The 18,296-nt window shown below is 27.5% G+C and overlaps 1 protein-coding gene across 2 annotated transcripts in view; it reads right to left on the reverse strand.

The window, feature by feature from the left end:
* LOC129980931 (uncharacterized) overlaps nt 1-16,774 on the reverse strand; it is a 259,342-nt gene extending 242,568 nt beyond the window's left edge. For both annotated transcript variants that reach the window (XM_056091431.1, XM_056091432.1), the window contains exon 1: nt 16,440-16,774. The gene's annotated coding sequence lies outside the window, so the exon portion shown is untranslated. The remainder of the gene's footprint in view (nt 1-16,439) is intronic.
* Nucleotides 16,775-18,296: the final 1,522 nt, after the last annotated feature.

The following is an 18,296-nucleotide window of genomic DNA, read 5'->3' on the forward strand; positions in this document are numbered from 1 at the left end:
GTAGGGTTCTCATATCATTATAGTCACCAGTTAAATAATTAGAAAGAACCGGATTAGCTAATACAATTCCAATTTCTGAATATTTGCCCTTTCTTGGTTGTTTCTTATTAAATATTTAAAGCTTTTTTGGAACTGAGGTACAAAAAAAATTTAATCAATTAATACAGGACCGGGCCGGGGAAACCTTTTTGGTAAGGCGTTGGACTCGCATCCCTTATGCTGCGAGTTCGAACCCCGCCGGCCGAAGATTCTCCGTGTGTGTGGTGATTGGAGCACGTATAAATCTGTTGTGGTCCCAAAGTCCTCCATGTCGAGAGTAATACCACTGGGAGTACTGGTTCAGAGGTGATCATTCTGTAATTCAGGTATAAATTACGATCTGTGGATGAGTGAATGAAATGCATGAATGAAGTCCGCCTCGTAAAAAGGGTTGTGACGCGTAAGTAGCTAAGTCGTGCTCTTGGCTGTTGTTGGCGCTACTGGAAAAATAAGATACACTTACTCGGCTTAGATCGAAACTGACAGTTGACTGTCAACGGGCATGTAAAATGCCACAGGCCACAACACCTATGCAGGAGCATGCAGAAGATTCCAATCAGCAATTTTCCTTTCTCGTAACAAGAAAAAGGGCTATCAGTAAAAACCACGCCACTACGTGGCGTGAAGTGAAATGAAGCGGTTTGAGCTGAGACACAACACACTTATCTCCATTTCACTTGGAACAAAAACTTAGTAATTTATTATCTGAGAATTTAAATATTTAACCTGTTTTTTTTATATATATATGTTATTGAAAGTCTAACAATAATGTAATAAATTTAATTACTTAAAAAAGCGGGACTCAAAAAATCAAAAATAAAAGTATGTTTGCTCTGAAATATCATTTTACACATTTGGACTATTATCAACAATCAAATTATTGAATTCTAATTTACAAATGGTGATATTAATTTTGAAACTAAATTTGTTATTTATAGCTCCAGTTAAAGAATTAAAAAGAAAAGTTTGTTGTTCTGAAATATCATTTTACACATTTGGAACATAATTCAAAATCAAACTACTAAATTCTAATTTAAAAATGGTGATTTTAATTTTGAAACTAAAATTTATATTTACAGCTCCAGTTAAAAAATTAAAAAGAAAAGTGTGTTATTCTGAAATATTATTTTACACTTTTGGAATATTATTCACAGTCAAATTATTCAATTTTAATTTACGAATGGTGATTCTAATTTTGAAACAAATATTTATATTTACAGCTCCAGTTAAAGAATTAAAAAGAAAAGTGTGTTATTCTGAAATATCATTTTACACATTTGGAACATAATTCAAAATCAAATTACTGAACTCTAATTTTAAAATGGTGAATTTAATTTTGAAACTAAAATTTATATTTACAGCTCCAGTTAAAGAATTAAAAAAAAGTGTGTTATTCTGAAATATTATTTTACACTTTTGGAACATTATTCACAGTCAAATTATTAAATTTTAAATTACGAATGGTGATTCTAATTTTGAAACTAAAATTATTATTTACAGCTTCCAGATAATTATAAGTAATTTATTCTAAAATCCGTTTCATAATTCTTGACGAATATTATTTTCTCCCTAGTTAAAAAACCATTATCGCAAAAATCAGCTCAATATCAATACAAAGACACTTAATTGCGAGACAGAAAATTCACATTTTTGGAATTCTTTTTCATTTATGCCAAAAAGAGGAAAACATAAAATAATGCTTAGAAGATAAAGCGAGCATTTTTCGATACAAATTAATTCAGTCATGTGACAGCTCATCTCTAATAATGAAGATTTCTCATTTTTTTACGAGCTAATCTAATTGTTTGTCGCTAATTACCTGTTTGGGAACTCGACTATGCGTGATCGTATTGGAAAAAAACGTAGAAGAACACATAATTGCTAGATCGATTTTTTAATTAACACAGTTGTAACTAGAAATTCTTTGGAGCTAAAAAAAATTATCAGCTTTCGTAATTCTATCTCTAGTGAGTAAAATCGTTTGGTCATAAAAGATTGATAAAGTATTTATATCAAATAAATATTTTCGTCTTATATTTTTTAAAATAAATTTGCTCAAGCGTAGAAAAATGATTAAAAAAATTGAATTAGAAGGCTTGAATAGAACTAATATAAAAGAGACTTAAATTCGAAAAAGAATGGTGGAAATCAGAAATAAATATTTATTGGCTTTGGAATGGATTCAAAATGGAGTCATACATCGGGTGCAATATGTGTGTACACACAAAAGATGAGCACATTGAAAATGTCATATGAGATTCAGAAAACTTAATAATTTGGCTTAATATTTATTTATAAAACGCTATTTACTGTGAGTTTAACACTACTTGAACATAACTACAATTTTCCACAGTCCATTTTCTGAGTGTTCTTTGTAATTATTGATATTCATTTTTTTAATTTGATAGCGCCAATATCTCCCCTATCGGCATGTAATTGGAATTTTATTTTTCAAGTTTTTCTTTAATACCCTATATGCGAATTCCAGTTTTATTCCGTTCATTAGTTTTAATTACAGACGCCTTTAAAGAGGAAAAATTATTTTCATAGTTGTTCTGTGATAATTAACTAATCAGAAAAGGTAAACAAAATGCAAATTTAAATAAACATAGTATCAGCAGTTTATTTACTAAATTTTGAAAACTTTGATATAAACAAAAAAATATCGATTATCTCATTCAACATCTTTTATAAAAGGCATAATAATATGCACAGATCTATTTTGCTGTTATATATTGATGTTAAAATTAAAATTTATAATTTAGATAATATTAGAGAATGAAATATAGTTCTTTACAAATATACTATATATAAGAAAAATTTCAAATAAAAACATGTCTTTTTAAAAAACATTTCTTTCGCTTAAGTAAGATTGAACAAAAAGATGAATTTGACTATCAAAGCAGACAATGACGATAAAAATTAATTTATGTCATGTTATCATGTGAATGATACTGTTTAAAATGGATATTGCGAAAGAAAACCACAATGATGAGTCTGATAATACATTTCAACACGCAAAACGACACTGACAAAGCAAAAATACATGCTTATGAAATTTCAGTCACTAACCACTATTTCACTGTAACTTTTTCAACTGAAATATTAGCAATAACTGTTCGAAACATAAAAAAAAACTTCCATTTTGTGGTTTTGTTTGTAAAAATATTGAAAGAAAAGAATAACTCCAATATGTTCGTAAATTTTCTCTATTCGGTAATAAAGACTTGATTTTTCAAGAATTTAAAAATACCAAACGATAAAAATGAAAGCAACATAACTTATGAGTTTCAGAAATCTGGCAACAGCATCCAAATAAAGAAATAATTTTAATTCAAAACATAAAAAATCAAATACAGCAATTTCAAAACAATTTTTCATAATTTAAAATGAGAAAAATGTAAATTTTATCTCATTAAGACGAAGAAAACTTTTACATAAAAATAAAGTAAAATACAAATTTAATGGTTATAAATAGAAGAATTAATTGAAATTTTATATTTCTTTGGAAGCTTTTGGTTAAAAATCTCTTCTAGATGTGGAAATGCATTTACATTTTTCTCATTTTAAAATGATTTACTTCAATTCCAGATAATTTTAAAAACTTCGGAATGGTAAAGTTGTAGCAATTAGGATGATGAAATTTCTTTTATCAGACGATATTTTTCTACCATTAATTATTCGTTTGAAAGAAACAACATACAATAAAGTTTTCATCTAAAACAATAATACCTGAATTATTGATTTCCATCATTTTCAATACATATATAAATAAAAACCCATCAGAAAAATTATAAATGTTGTAGATTCAGATATGGTTGGATGATTTTTGAGATTTTTCGGCGCGCTTTGATTTTGCTACGACAAACATTTGATTGAAAAAACTAAAAGCTCACATGGTTCAAGTCAATTTCAAAATAGTTGCATCTTCAGAATAACTTAGCAAAAAAGCTTTTTATTCTGAATTAATTCCAAATCGCTTCTCAACGAATTTTAAAAGCATTTCGATCAAAATTTTAATTCTGCCTCAAACGTGTAGTTTGCAGTTTTAAATCTTAAGCTTTGAAATGAATTATTATATATTTTTTTTATCTAAATATTATTCATAATAGAAGAAAAATCTCCAGATTGATACCAAAAATTTAATATTTCTCTTTTACTTATAGAGTTGTTTAATTTATTATTATATCTTGAAATTTTATTTCTGAATTTCTTAATTATTTTTACAAAACTAAAGTTGTCAAACAAACAAACAAAAAATATTTTCGATTAAAACTTCATCAAACTTCTCTTAAGTTTTACCCTTCCAAGAATAACATTAATTCCTCTTTAGAATTGTATGATTTAAAATAATATTTCAATTAAAACCAAACCTATACCTAAACCTATTTGATAAAAGTCTACTAGCATTATATTAATAACAGTTTTCAAATACCAGTTTTATTTTATTAAAAAAAATTATACTTTTTAATAAAATGTTATTTTTCACAGACTTTAAAGAAAATGGTATCTTATAATGCTATCTTTGATTTTAATCAAAGCTGTAGTCGTAGCGCGGTAGTAATTCGAAGTACATAAATTTACATTAAACTTTCGATCATGAACCATATATTCTGTTAATAATGTGGTTCAGAAGTTGTCGATTGGAGTACCATCCCCCAAGTATCATTCGCTTCATATAAACGCAATTCAGCGTTATAATTTCCTTCCCCATATGGCAATTGTTAATGCTCAAAATAGAGCTTTAATCTAAACAAAATATAAAGATTGCTTCAATTCTTTCTGACTGCTATAAAATAAGGTTTCATATTACGTTGAGTGCATTTGTATTGTGAGAATAGCACACTGTATTTCGAAATGAAAAGATATGAAAATTTTATAGCGATAGCGAAGAATTGTAGATTATCTACCAAATTAGTTACCAACTGTTGTCAAAATAAAAGCCGATTAAATAATCAAGAAAGTGTGATGATCAAATTTTCACCGAAAAAAGTCAACACCAAAACATTTTTTTCTACAATTCGTGAAACTCGTTTTATTTAAATTTGTATTGTTGAACAGCAATCAGCATATCAAATATTTCACAAAGATAAAATATACATAATTTACAGAAAAAATTTTTTCACAGCACGAACTATGAACGTTTCCATTTTCTCGTCTCAATTTTAAACAATATTCAATACCTCAAGCTAAAAACAAAGGCTTTTGTTTGAATTTGGGAAAATAAATGAATACCAAAACCAATATTTCCGTCTATTTTCTCTTTCAAATAACTATTTCAGTTATTGTTCCATTCTTTTAACACGTAAACGTGGTGAATAAGGAAACACATAAATTAAATATGAATTTTCTCCTCGTTATTCGTAGTAATATTTTTCTATACTAAACATAATTTTTTTAAAAAATAAGGATAAACAGAATATAAAAGTCCTATCACTTTTTCACAGAAATTGTAGGAAACATTTCAGTTATTATTCCATTTCTTTATATATATATATATATATATATATATATATATATATATATATATATATATATATATATATATATATATATATATATATATATATATATATATATATATATATATATATATATATAATCCTTTCTATTCTACCTCGAAATTAAAAGATAATTAAGAATCATTTAGAACATAAAGAGTTCTATCATTTTGTTTCGCAAAAATTGAGGAAACCTACACAATATGCTCAGACGGTATAACAAATCATCTTTGTACAAAATGTTTCCAACAATAGTTTTTAAATAACATTTCCTGAGTAGACATTTTTTTTTAAGTTCAACAGTATAAAAGGCCTTTGTATGAAAAGCTTCTCAATTATAGCACATTATGCCAATTTCTAAGTTTACGAATAGGAAGCACGCTACAAGTATTTAATAACAATCAGCCAATTGTTTTAGAAATGAGAAATTCGAAAAATCGTTTTCAACAATCAAGAACAACACACAAAAGATTCATTGTCGTGGTTTCCACAACTTCATTCTTATTCTAACTGTATTATTCTAACCGTAATGTAAGAAAAGAAATGTTTTCCTCCGATTCTTTCCGAATTCTAGCAGAAACAATTCAGGTTCGGACTTATTATCGTTCTGTTGTATAATTTGAAAATTTGTATCATAGCTTTTTTTAAAAAGGAAATTTCCTTTTATTATAACCAGTTTCTTTTTATTTTTAACGAACAAGAGCTAGTTATTGATTGTTTCCTGACTCAATTTCGATAAATTATTCAGAGGAAAATTAATTCCGACGGGAAATGGAATTGAGGAAATGTTCTTTAGAAAGAAAGGAAGATAATTATATTTTTAATAATAGAAATATTAAAAAAAATCGTAGATTGCAAACGCTCTCTTTGAATATTTATCTTTTCCCTTCCAAGTTATGAATAAGAGGATTATCTATGGAAGTCGAACAATTACAATGAGATGAAAAATGGCCACAAAAGCAACAAGACTAGAATTTATTCGGTTTTGTCGCCGATAAAATGAGAAATCTAGTTATTTCATAAAATAAAGGATGAAAAATGTGTAAAATGGATTAAAATGCGTAAATAACTTATAATTGCACAGATTAATTAATTATTCTATAAATTAACTTATGGCAGACCATTAGATTAGAGAGTAAGAACACAAATATTTTTCATAATAAGCAAAGTCAGTTTCATTATTTTAAATATTTCATTCTTGAACAAAACCAACTTAATTAATTGATATTACGTAATTAAGGCTCTTTGCATTGTTTAGTTAATAAGATAGTTAAAAACATTATATTTGTCCATACGTTAAATTTCCTTACCTTATTTCTTAATGTAATAATGAATTGAAGAAATATAATTATAAAATTCAAATAATGTAACAAAATTCTGACATTTAATTAATTTAAAATAATTAACTATTCGATGATATTAGTTATTTCACAAGTTAAACAATGACAGAAAGATTGCGAACTAAGAAAAAAAATTTCCCTGGCAAACAAAGTCAATTTCATGTTTTAAACATTCTTTAACTGAACCTAAGTAACTTAATTTAATTATTAAATATAACATACGACACTTAAATTAATTTATTAACACATCTTTCACTATGCTTTGTTATTATGTTATGCTAAATTTTAATAGTGCATATAAACATTATATATGTTGTATAAATATAATTAAGCTTCTAAAAATAAATTTTAATATTCTGTTGTTTTTTGTATTTTGAGTTTTATTAGCGCAATATTATTGTTTATGTTATATTAACATAATTAAACTTTCTATTTTCAGCATAATAACCATATTTCTTATATTTTATTAATACAATATATATAAATATATATTATTAATGCTTTATTATATAAATATATTCAAATTCACTGTTACGTTTCTTACGTTATATAATAAGAGTAATAATGAAATTTAGCACATCAAATAAACATAATTACATTACAGATGCTAATTACATTTATTCGTTGAAATTAATAAATAGCAAATATTTTCAAATACAATAAAAATTAATCAGTCTAATCTTGAACAATTAAATTAAATTTTATTAACAAAATTCAAACTTTTGACGCATTTACCAAAAAAAAGCTGTTTATAATAAAAACTAGGTTATATATAATAGGATAAATTCAATTCCAATGCACAAGGTTTAAAATATGACAGAATATAAGAAAATCCATTGAATGCAAAGCCTTTGAAATTTATCGATGCATTATCACTAAGCCGATCATACAGGAATCTTCAAAAACCTTCCTCCTGAAAAATAGGGACTTCGCTAGCAAGTTTCCGATAAAGTGGGTACGTTTTTGGAAGGAAAATGTAATGGTTTTTTAAGATATGTTAAGGACTTGGGAGTTGGCCAATGCGAAAGTTGCTAGCGAATGAAAATTATCCTTTTCCGGAACATGCTGCCGAATTCCTTTGATGTACGGTTCACCGCGCAACGTGATAGCTACGTATTTTCTGTTTATTCTCAACAGGTTATAATGATATGTTATTTTTTCGAGTAAAAGATAATTTAATATATGGCTTTTGGAGTAATAAGTCATTAAGTTAACTGGAAAATTATTTTGATTACAAGTATAAAGGAAACTGAAATGTTGCTATTATTATCATTATTTGTCAATTGGCGAGGAAAAAATTAATTTATAAGTCTTAGCGATGAAAAAAATGAAAAAGAAATCCCTTGTACAATTAATATCGAAATTTACACTGCTTTGATTTTTTAAATAAGATCTGGTGGGTTTTAACCTAGATTTACAAGTTCGAAACTCTATCATTTTAAAGATCCACTTTATATGTGAATTTGGAGTATGTTTAATCCAACTTCCAAGGCTAAATGTCATTGATATGGTGTAAACGTTTTGAAAATAGGATGCAATCTTAGCGAACGATTCGCTGTTCAAAATTACGAAGACAGTCGGAAAATATATCTCGAATTATAAGGACAGTTCTTAGGTTTAAAACTTTTTCTATTCTTTAACATTTTCATTTTTAGAACTTAACAACGCATACAAATTTTAATCCTCGATTGTTTATGAAGTATTTCTTAAAGCTAATTATATAATAGTGAAGTTATGCCATCCCCTTTTTCAATTGGCGAACTAACAGCATACAAAAATAATCGTGATGTTAAATTAGACCTTTTCAGATTTTTCTGAACATATCTCTAAAATTCCTAATGTAATAAAAGTACTCAGTTGAACTCTGCATTTGTTTAAAAAATATTTCAAACAGATGGTAACACATGACATTACGAAGACGAACATAACAAAGTTACGCTTTTTTTTATTTTTCATTTGGCTAGCTAATGGCATAAAAAATAACTGTGATATTAAATTAGACTTTTTCAAATCTTAAATTTCAGAACATATCCCTAAAATTCTTAGAGAAATAAAAATACTCAGCTGAGCTCTACATTTGTTTAAAAATTACCTCAAACAAACAGACGGTAACACATGATACTACGATGACGATCACAACGAAGTTACGATTTCTTCTTTTTCATTTGACAGATAACGGCATAAAAAATAATTGCGATGCTAAATTAGACTTTTTTCAAATCTTAAGCTCCAGAACATATTCCTATAATTCTCAAAGAAATAAAAATACTCAACTGAACTCTACAGTTGGTTAAAAATTGTTTCAAACAAATATATTGCAAAGAATGACACTTAAAATTGCTTTTTTGTCTCGGTAAATTCATGTTGAATCTATGCATATTCATTTAAACGACACACATATTTCTTTTAAATACTAAGTGGCATAGGAAGTGTGAGACTACTGAGAGCCTCGTATTATTCTTTTAATTTTCAAGTTTTACTTGGTTTTAAAAGTGAAATGAATATTTTGTCATCCCTTGTACCTATTAAGATAAGTGCTTGGAGCATCTAAATCCACCCACTATTTGGCACTACATCATCTTTTGCCATTCCCACATTCTCATTGGTAGTAAAATTCTAAAAAAGTGAATATCACAATAAAGTCAGATTAGTAAAGTCAATTCAGTAATATCTTGTTGTGACTTACGGCACTTTATTAGACCCCTGACACTTTTTTCAATAGCGCCAACTAGGGCCAAGAGTACGACTTAGCTATTTCATGCATCACATTCGCTTGCACAGCCCCTTTTTACAGGAGGGCACATTCACACATCTACACAGAGGAAAAACAGCCATGGCTGAACCGGGACTCGAACGAGGGACGCCCCGATCACGGGGAAGACGCGCTACCCCTATGCCTGGACGCCGGCAGTTATGCATTACCATATAAGAAATAAAATGCAAATATATCAGTGTAAGATATTCCTATTTGATACATTTAAAGAAATACAGCTTCCATTTATATTAGCTGTCAGAAAGAGGATTTGCTGCGCAATTCTAGCATAATAAGTAAAAGAGCCGACAATAGCTGAAGTTGATGATAGGATAATAGCTGTTTTTCAGTCAATAAAGTAATTCTTTAGAAAGTTCTTCACAACTGCTTATTTATGATGATTACTTCAGCGTTTTTCTCTCGCTTCAGCTAATTCGAAGCTATTTTGTAACGATTTCTTTAAAAAATGTAGAGCTCGTTAGAATACCATGTTAGGAAATGACGGACATTAAAATTTAAACTGATTCAGGCGATAACCTTGAGGGAGTTTGGCGCTTCAGAATGCGAATCAGTGCGCAAGAATATGCGAGTTTAAATTTTATCAGTCATGTTCTGAATTCCATGCCAGTGTTCCATTCTTCAGTGGTTTATTCATTAATAGTTATCAGTTGTTAAAATCTAGGTCAGAGATATTTTTTAATCGTGAGTAATTTGCTTAAAACGGTAAAAATGTAACAATGGCATGCATTAGATTTGTATTTTTCAAGGAATATATGCAATTATGCGTCGATGTTTAGGAATTTTAATTTCCAATAAGCATATTGCACAGTTTTAGAAAACTGTTACAAAAGTTGGCAACGAAACTTTGTAAATCGTTTAGTTACATTGAAACTAGACATTTAATAAGAAAAGCTTTTTTAATTTCGATGTTTTTGATTTTTAGAAAACTCCTGCAATAAATGAATTTAACCACTGTTTAGATGCAGTCTCTGAACAATTAAATAAACACACTGGTTATTTTTTTTTACTTTATCATAAAAAAAGTAAGCAAAGTATTGCAATCATTAAAAAAAAATTGATCTCGAATTTTTAAGTATTGTCCAAGTTCCAGTCATCCCTGTATTAAACAAATACATCTTTGGAAAACTGTGTCTATCTGTTGTTTCATAGAAAAAAAACTCAACGAGGTATTGGTATAAAATTTGGTATATGCATTTCTTCCTTATCAAATATACAAATTTCTTCCAAATGTTGGATGAAATCCTCCAATAAAAAGATTGTCCTTTGGTACATCAATTCCCCATTCGAAAACTATTAACTCAAAAATACAAATAGCTAATATATGAAACTAAGCATAAAGATTTATTGTTAAAATATTTGACCTATATCAAGTTTTGAGTTCAACCAAACAAAGGATTAAATATTTATGGTGTATGTATTTGAGAGTATGCGAGCGCAATACTTCGAAGACGCAGCGACTTAAACAAATAAAATTTGGTAAGTCATCTTGTGTCCAACATTTTAAATGTGTATCAAATGCTTACAGTGTCGGTAAAATAAAAACTGCCTAAAATCCATATTCATTTTTTTACTGTAAAGCGAAATACAAAAACAGTCATGTTGTGTTCGTTTAAAGAATAAAGAATTCGTATAAATAATGCTGAAGCAAGAACAATCATGCTTATTAATTCATTCATTTTTTTTACTGTAAACCAAAATACAAAACGAACCATGTTGTGTTCGTTTAAAGAATAAAGAATTCGTATAAATAATGTTGAGCGGGGAATATTCATGCTTATTAATTCAATCATTTTTTTTTTAACTTTAAACCAAAATACAAAGCGAACCATGTTGTATTCGTATAAAGAAAAAGAATTCGAATAAATAATGTTGAAGGGGGGGGGGACACTCATGCTTATTAATTCATAAATTTTGCTTAATTTCTTCAATCAGTTCTTATACCTTATGCATTTTTAATTGTTAATTTATTTCTTCATTAAAAGTGTTCTTTTCTTTTTTTTCTTTTTTTTTTCGGTTTGTTTCCTATGGAGAGTTTTCGCTACCTATCTACGTACTTCGTGAAAGTTAGATTCGGTGGCTTCAATGGTCAGTTTATGATTTTGAAGAGCTATGAAATTTTTAAATTTTTAAATATAGTCTGAAGCTATACTGAAATGTCGAAAAAAATCACGATATGTGAAGAATTCTTTTAAAAATCTAGATATAAAGCACTTTGCGGAAACGCGACAGATTTCAGCTTATCTTTTAATACAGAAACTACTACATTAGTATCAATAACAGGCTATAATGATGCAATAAGGGAAAAATTCCCAAATAGCATTTTGAGATATAACCATGCTGTTTCCCAAAAATATGATTGTGCCTATTTCCAAAATTAATTATTGCATTATTAGTAATTTGCTATGCGATCGCTTAAACTGCTTCAGTGTTGGAAGAAAATGGCGCCATTAATGTATGGCTCTTTTTATGTTGAGTTCGAAATTCATAAAAGATTCATAATCATTTAACTACTCTAAAACTGTTTCCATTGACAGTTCATATCATGTCCTGGAAAAAATTTATTTTTTAAGGTTTTGTTTTGCCTATTTTACCGCATGCAATTTAATTTGTTTTGAAGCTATGTTTATGCACGAATAATTATGACTTCCATTTATTAACTTACTCCTTTCATCAGTTTCCCATTAAAAAATAATATTTATTAGAATATTACCGAAATTTGACATCTAAGCTAAACAGAATTGCTCTGTTGTGTTCGTGCGTCAACAAAAATAAAATGCAGACAAACTTACTATAAAACTAAATCTTATTACATTACAAATAATATTATCAAATTTACATCAACTTATTTTCATTTAAAATTCTAGCATCGTTTTTAATACAACAAATTAAAAGTTCCAAAAATATCATTGTTGCCAATCTGAATTTTAGAACTATTTACAAAATAAAATTTATAATTATTAAAATAATCGTTAGCTACTTTTAAATAAAATATTTACGATTTATGTCGCAACAGCTCTTTTTTATCTAAGAAATCTCTCTTTTTTAATATTATGACTACGATGTGGAAATCTAATGCATATTTCTTGTTTTTATTGATTTTGATTAAATAAATTAAATATGTATATCAGCAAACAGAAAAAGTAACTGAAGAATTTATTATAATCTACACCAAACGATTTAAAGAGCTAATTCTCTTATTACAACAAGAATTGAACGGAATATTCGGAAGAATCCAGAAGCGGAATTGAATATTTTGTGATATTATGCAGTGCACGTTATAAGATGAGAAATTTATTTTCAAATTCCAGCATATTTTTTAATATGTGTCTGGTATATTTAAGATTAATATTACATATTTTATAAACTTTGTGAGTATATATTTGTTTTTATTTATCTATTATGACCCCAGAAAGTTCTGTATGCCACATTTTACACAATACTATTAAAGCATTAGTTTTAATAAATATTTTAATAATTGAATAAACGTAATAAAGCATACAGAAGCCATACCAATTATACTTGATAATGTATTAATATTATAATTAATAATAATAATTAATAAATTATAGAATTCGTATTCTTTAGAAACATATTAATTAGGTAACTTTAAAAAAAATCGATCTGCGTGCGGTTCCACCTAGTTCTAGAGAGTCCCTAGGTAATAAATAGACTAGTCTGCCACTGCAGATGGTAGAAATGGCGGATATTTAAATTTTATACCTGTTATAAAAAATTCTTTTGAAACAGTAATTTCCTTTTTCTTACAAAGAATATATTCCTAGATGAAATTATTTTGTTTTAATAAATATTTAAAGAATTCCATAAATATCAGTATGCTGTCAATTTCTTACCAAATAATTTTCTATTTAATCTAAATAATATCTTCTTCTGATAATAATTTTACACTATTAACACTTATTTCTTCAATTTATTTAATAGAGAATTATATTAAAATAAATTAAGTCCATAATGCTGATCTATAAATGTGATTATAAAGTCTCATAATGCTGCTCTATAAATGTGATTATAAAGTCTCATAATGCTGATAAGTCTCAGTCTCATTTAAAGTCTCATTTAAACAAAAGTGGAAGTATTTTTACCGACTTCATATATACAGAAAATAAATTAATGATTTATTTATAAATTACTGTTAGTAAGAAAGTACAAAATATAATTTTCCACTGAAATTAAGAGATTAAAATAAATAATACATTTTTCATAAAAAGGACTATTTTTAAAAGCCAAATGCAATTTTTTTAAATTCTTACTCCAAGAATAATAATATTTTTTATTTAATCGTTTGGCATTCATTTATTCTTTCTTTTTATGTGGATTTCAAATTTTCATATGAATAAGATTTTTTTTTTGTTCGGAATTATTTAGTTTTAGTCATTTTTGTGAAAAAAATTTATCTAGGTTGAAGATATATAAAAAAAGAAGAAAAAACATGTAAGAAATTTGCAGTAATAAAGATTTAAATTTTACTTTTAATTCTTGTACCACTTTCGAGTATTTATTTTAACTTAAATGATCCGGAACTAAAAGCAAGCAATTTAACAAAATCGTCTGAGTAATAATTCCGTCAATAACTTTTCCAAAACGCTTTCAAGAAATTCAACAAAAAAAAACACACAATAATTTACAAAAATAAAAGTTATTCATTCTTAAGGAGATTTGAACAACAACCCTTGCGCAGTAAATAATTAACAAAGACAAACCTTCAAGAGGTATTAACACATAGCGAGATTCTTTAAAGTGATGAAATCAATTGTTTAAGGTCCTGGATTACTTCCCTCTTAAATGAAAAGAAAAAGCCATACCATTATTTTAAAAATTTATAGCAATTAATTATATATTCACTCTACTGCATCGTTATTAATGCATTAATTCTGATGCATTAATAAATCTGACTTATTAGTTGATATAACGAGAATAGCAGCAATGACTTTGGAATAGGTAGAATTTTAATCGTTCCATTCTTTTTGAAAACAAAATTAACCACCATTTTTTTTAATTTAATGTGCGATAATGTGTTTTTTTAAATACGAGGTATATAGCCTTCATAGATGATTTCTTCTTTTTGTCCTTTAAATAAATATTTTTCACATTGTTGACACTCCGCATATTTTATAATTCCAGAAAATTCATTTCTTAAATGGATTTTATCTTGAGATAAATCAATCGACCAAACATTCGCAATAACTGCCGAATTTCGATCGAATTCTTTTGGTGCAGAATGTGAAGTAACGACAAAGTATTCTTTATTTTCTTTTTATTTCTTGAATATCTTGAAGCTGAGCAAACACTTTTAAATATCCTAAGTAATATACTGAATTATACTAGAATAAGTTGATATTAAAAATATACGAAATTCAGTATATCGCCTTTCTAACACAGGAAGCATTTAAGACGCACATGTCAAGAAAATCTCTTGGAAATAAATCGTAAGAGATTTTAAAGCATTGCGTTAAACATAAAGATTTATATTAGTAAGATACTCCGCTCTAAATTCAACCAGTAGATGCCATTAAGAAATAACATAACTTATTTAAATCATAGACTTAAAGTTTAAGATTTACTGCATCAAATATCACTAACAGTCTAAAATCTATGTTCTTATATTTTGTTAGCAGAGAGCCGAACCAGTAGCCCATGACGAAAAAGTATTTGACAAACGGAAACCGTTACGTTGTGTATGACAGTCAAGATATATAGATTGTATTGTTGGGATTGGGATATGACTATGTCCATTGTTGACATGGACACAATTTCTTTTACTTTGAAAAGATGAGTCATTGGGTAGTATATTACTTTCTCAAGGATAAATAGCTTTAGATACAAAACGAAGATATTAAATATTTTAATATTTGATGGAAATCATTTATTTTTTACAAAAATTGATTGATGTTTGAAATTAATATTTTAATGAAATCTAATCATATATAATATCAATTAAAATCATCTCTTAAATAAATTATTATCAAACATATTTGACAATAATTCATTTAATTTAACATAATATCATAGTGCTCAAAAATTTATGATTTTCGAGTTGGCAGCTGAAATTTTGCTGAATATTTTTCTCTTTTGTTCTTTTACGAAGCAAGAATATGAAAAACATCATTAAGATGTTATTCATATAGTAGTATCAATCTAATATGAAACATATAATATATCATAATCTCATGCTACATTTCATAGTTAGCACTTTCTGAAACATATCACATGAGTAAACAGGATTTAAGCTTTAAAAAAAAATTTCAGAAGTAAATTTTTGATAATAAATAATTTGAATATTTCTACAACGTTCTTAAATAATTCAAACATGATTGGAACGAATATTTGTACTACTTTCTATTTATATTTTATTAAATAAAAGATTCCGTCTCATATTTAAATCTAAAAATAAAGTCTCATTTTTTTCAATATTCTTAAATATTCCAAGCATTGTTATAATTAATATTTCTTCTATCAATTTTTTCCATTTTATTAAAAAATATATTCCATTTCGTATAGAAATCTTTGAAAACAAACAGTACGAATTATTCTTAAGTGTTCTTAAATGTTTCAACCATGAATAGAATGAACATTGGAATTTTTTCCACCTATTTTTATTTCATTAAAAAAAATATTCTGTTTCATTCAAATTATCGAAAACGAGATTAATTAATAAATATTGGTTTTCTTTCCGCCCAATAATTATTTTTTTAAAAAAATTCTGCCAAATATAAAAAAGGTAACCATAAATATGTGTGCACCATTTCTAAATACAGAAATGAAACTTACCCTTTATAGTCGATTGTATATTTTCTTCTTTTTATTAATTAACAGTGCGAATAATCCTTATATTTAACAATTCTTCATTCCAGAAGAACTGCCTTTCCACAGTGTGGTAGTTTCTCAACAACCAAGGAATAAAAAGAAAAAAACAAAACTAAAAAGCTATAATCCAGAACACACGCGGGGGAATCTGCTTTTTCTTTATCTATATCAGATCAATACCACCTCAAAAAAACTAAACCACTAAAAAGAACAGCAGTACATTTGACTCACAACATCACAACACGCATTCTCTCAGACGAAAGCTGCGTTGCTTTGAGTTCTCTGTACGCTTTCTTTGGCTTCCAAACCTCGTTTGATCCCGCTGTGCAGGGTTGCCAATCCCCTCATCGCAAGGGGATATCGGCTTTTCTGCTTACGCCAAGGTTGGCGGAGAAAAGATTGCGCCAAACTCTGTGTCCAATTCATCTGTCATTTCATTCTTGAAGGAAGGATGATATGTTCGGGTTTGTTTGCGTAATTGTCAACTTGAATGGCCAGCTCTCACAACTTTGTTTCCCCTTTTGCCGGCATATGTGCCCTCGTTTTCTCCCAGTAATTAAATTTCGATAATTACTTTCGCTGCTTGTATCGGATTGTTGCGATTACTGATTGCTTTTATTTTTATTATTTTATTCAAGATGGTTCGTAGAATCTGTTAACGGAAATATGTCATTCTACGACGATTACAGGGAAATGTGTCGTTTATTAATACAAATAGCAGTCTTTCAGAACTGCTTGATTTAATTATATATCTCAATACCTAATGGCATTTCTGCTGTTTTGTATGCAAAACGAATAACATCCGGAGCTAATTTTATATGAATGGAGTTGAAGAATTTAGATGATTTAGAATTAAAAGTACTTTGATTTATATGATGAAATACTTATACTTAGGAACTATATCTAAATGAATAAGCTTATAGCAATGTATTGCTGCCTTAAATAATGACTTAAACTGGACAACATTGATTAATTTGAAATTACAATGATTGATTTAGAATTTTTTTTAAAGGGAAACACGAAAACGATTTGCATTTTCTTACATATTCCTGAAATATTTGCCTTCTTTTTTTTATTAATGAAGTAGTGTCAAAATTATATTTTGCTTGGGGTGTAATAAAAATCTAATTAATAAAAACGCAAAGAAGTTTTATTAATGAAAATTGATATCTTTTTTTAAATTAAAATAAATATTATAAACTTTTTAACCTAGAAATAACATTCTTTACAGAACTAATATAAAGAAAACCATCGGAAATGGTCTCGTCGAAATTTCCTCATATATTTTCTAATAAATATACCTTTTTATTAATCGTATGTCATTTACGAACAATGGATAACTCAAAAACGTTTTCAGCTAGACGGTTGAAATTTGGTAAACGGTCTTTACACCGAATTTGCAGATTTCTGTCAAATTTTGAGTAAAATCTGTTCAGAAAAAAATCTGTCTGTCAGACTGTCCGAATATGAGTTAGCACGATTAGTACAAAACGAAGAGAGCTACATGAATAAAATTGTATATACAGATTTAACAGCGATAGTGTAGACATATGCCAAATTTTGAGCTAAATCCAACAATGGGATGACTGACTGTCGGTCAATCTGTACTTTCAGAAAATGTAAAAGCGATAATTCAAAAACGTAATGACTTAAATATCTGAAATTTGATGTGAGATTTTGATACTGCAAGTGCAGTTTTGTGTCAAATCTTTGTTCCTATAGATTGAGAAAGAGCACAGATCTGATTTTCGGATACTATTAACAGCATGTCAAAAATTAACCGCCAAAAAAACTCGCCAAAGATGACACGATAAAATCAGT

The sequence above is a fragment of the Argiope bruennichi genome, chromosome 8 (genome assembly GCF_947563725.1).
Source record: "Argiope bruennichi chromosome 8, qqArgBrue1.1, whole genome shotgun sequence".
Taxonomy (NCBI): Eukaryota; Metazoa; Arthropoda; class Arachnida; order Araneae; family Araneidae; genus Argiope; species Argiope bruennichi.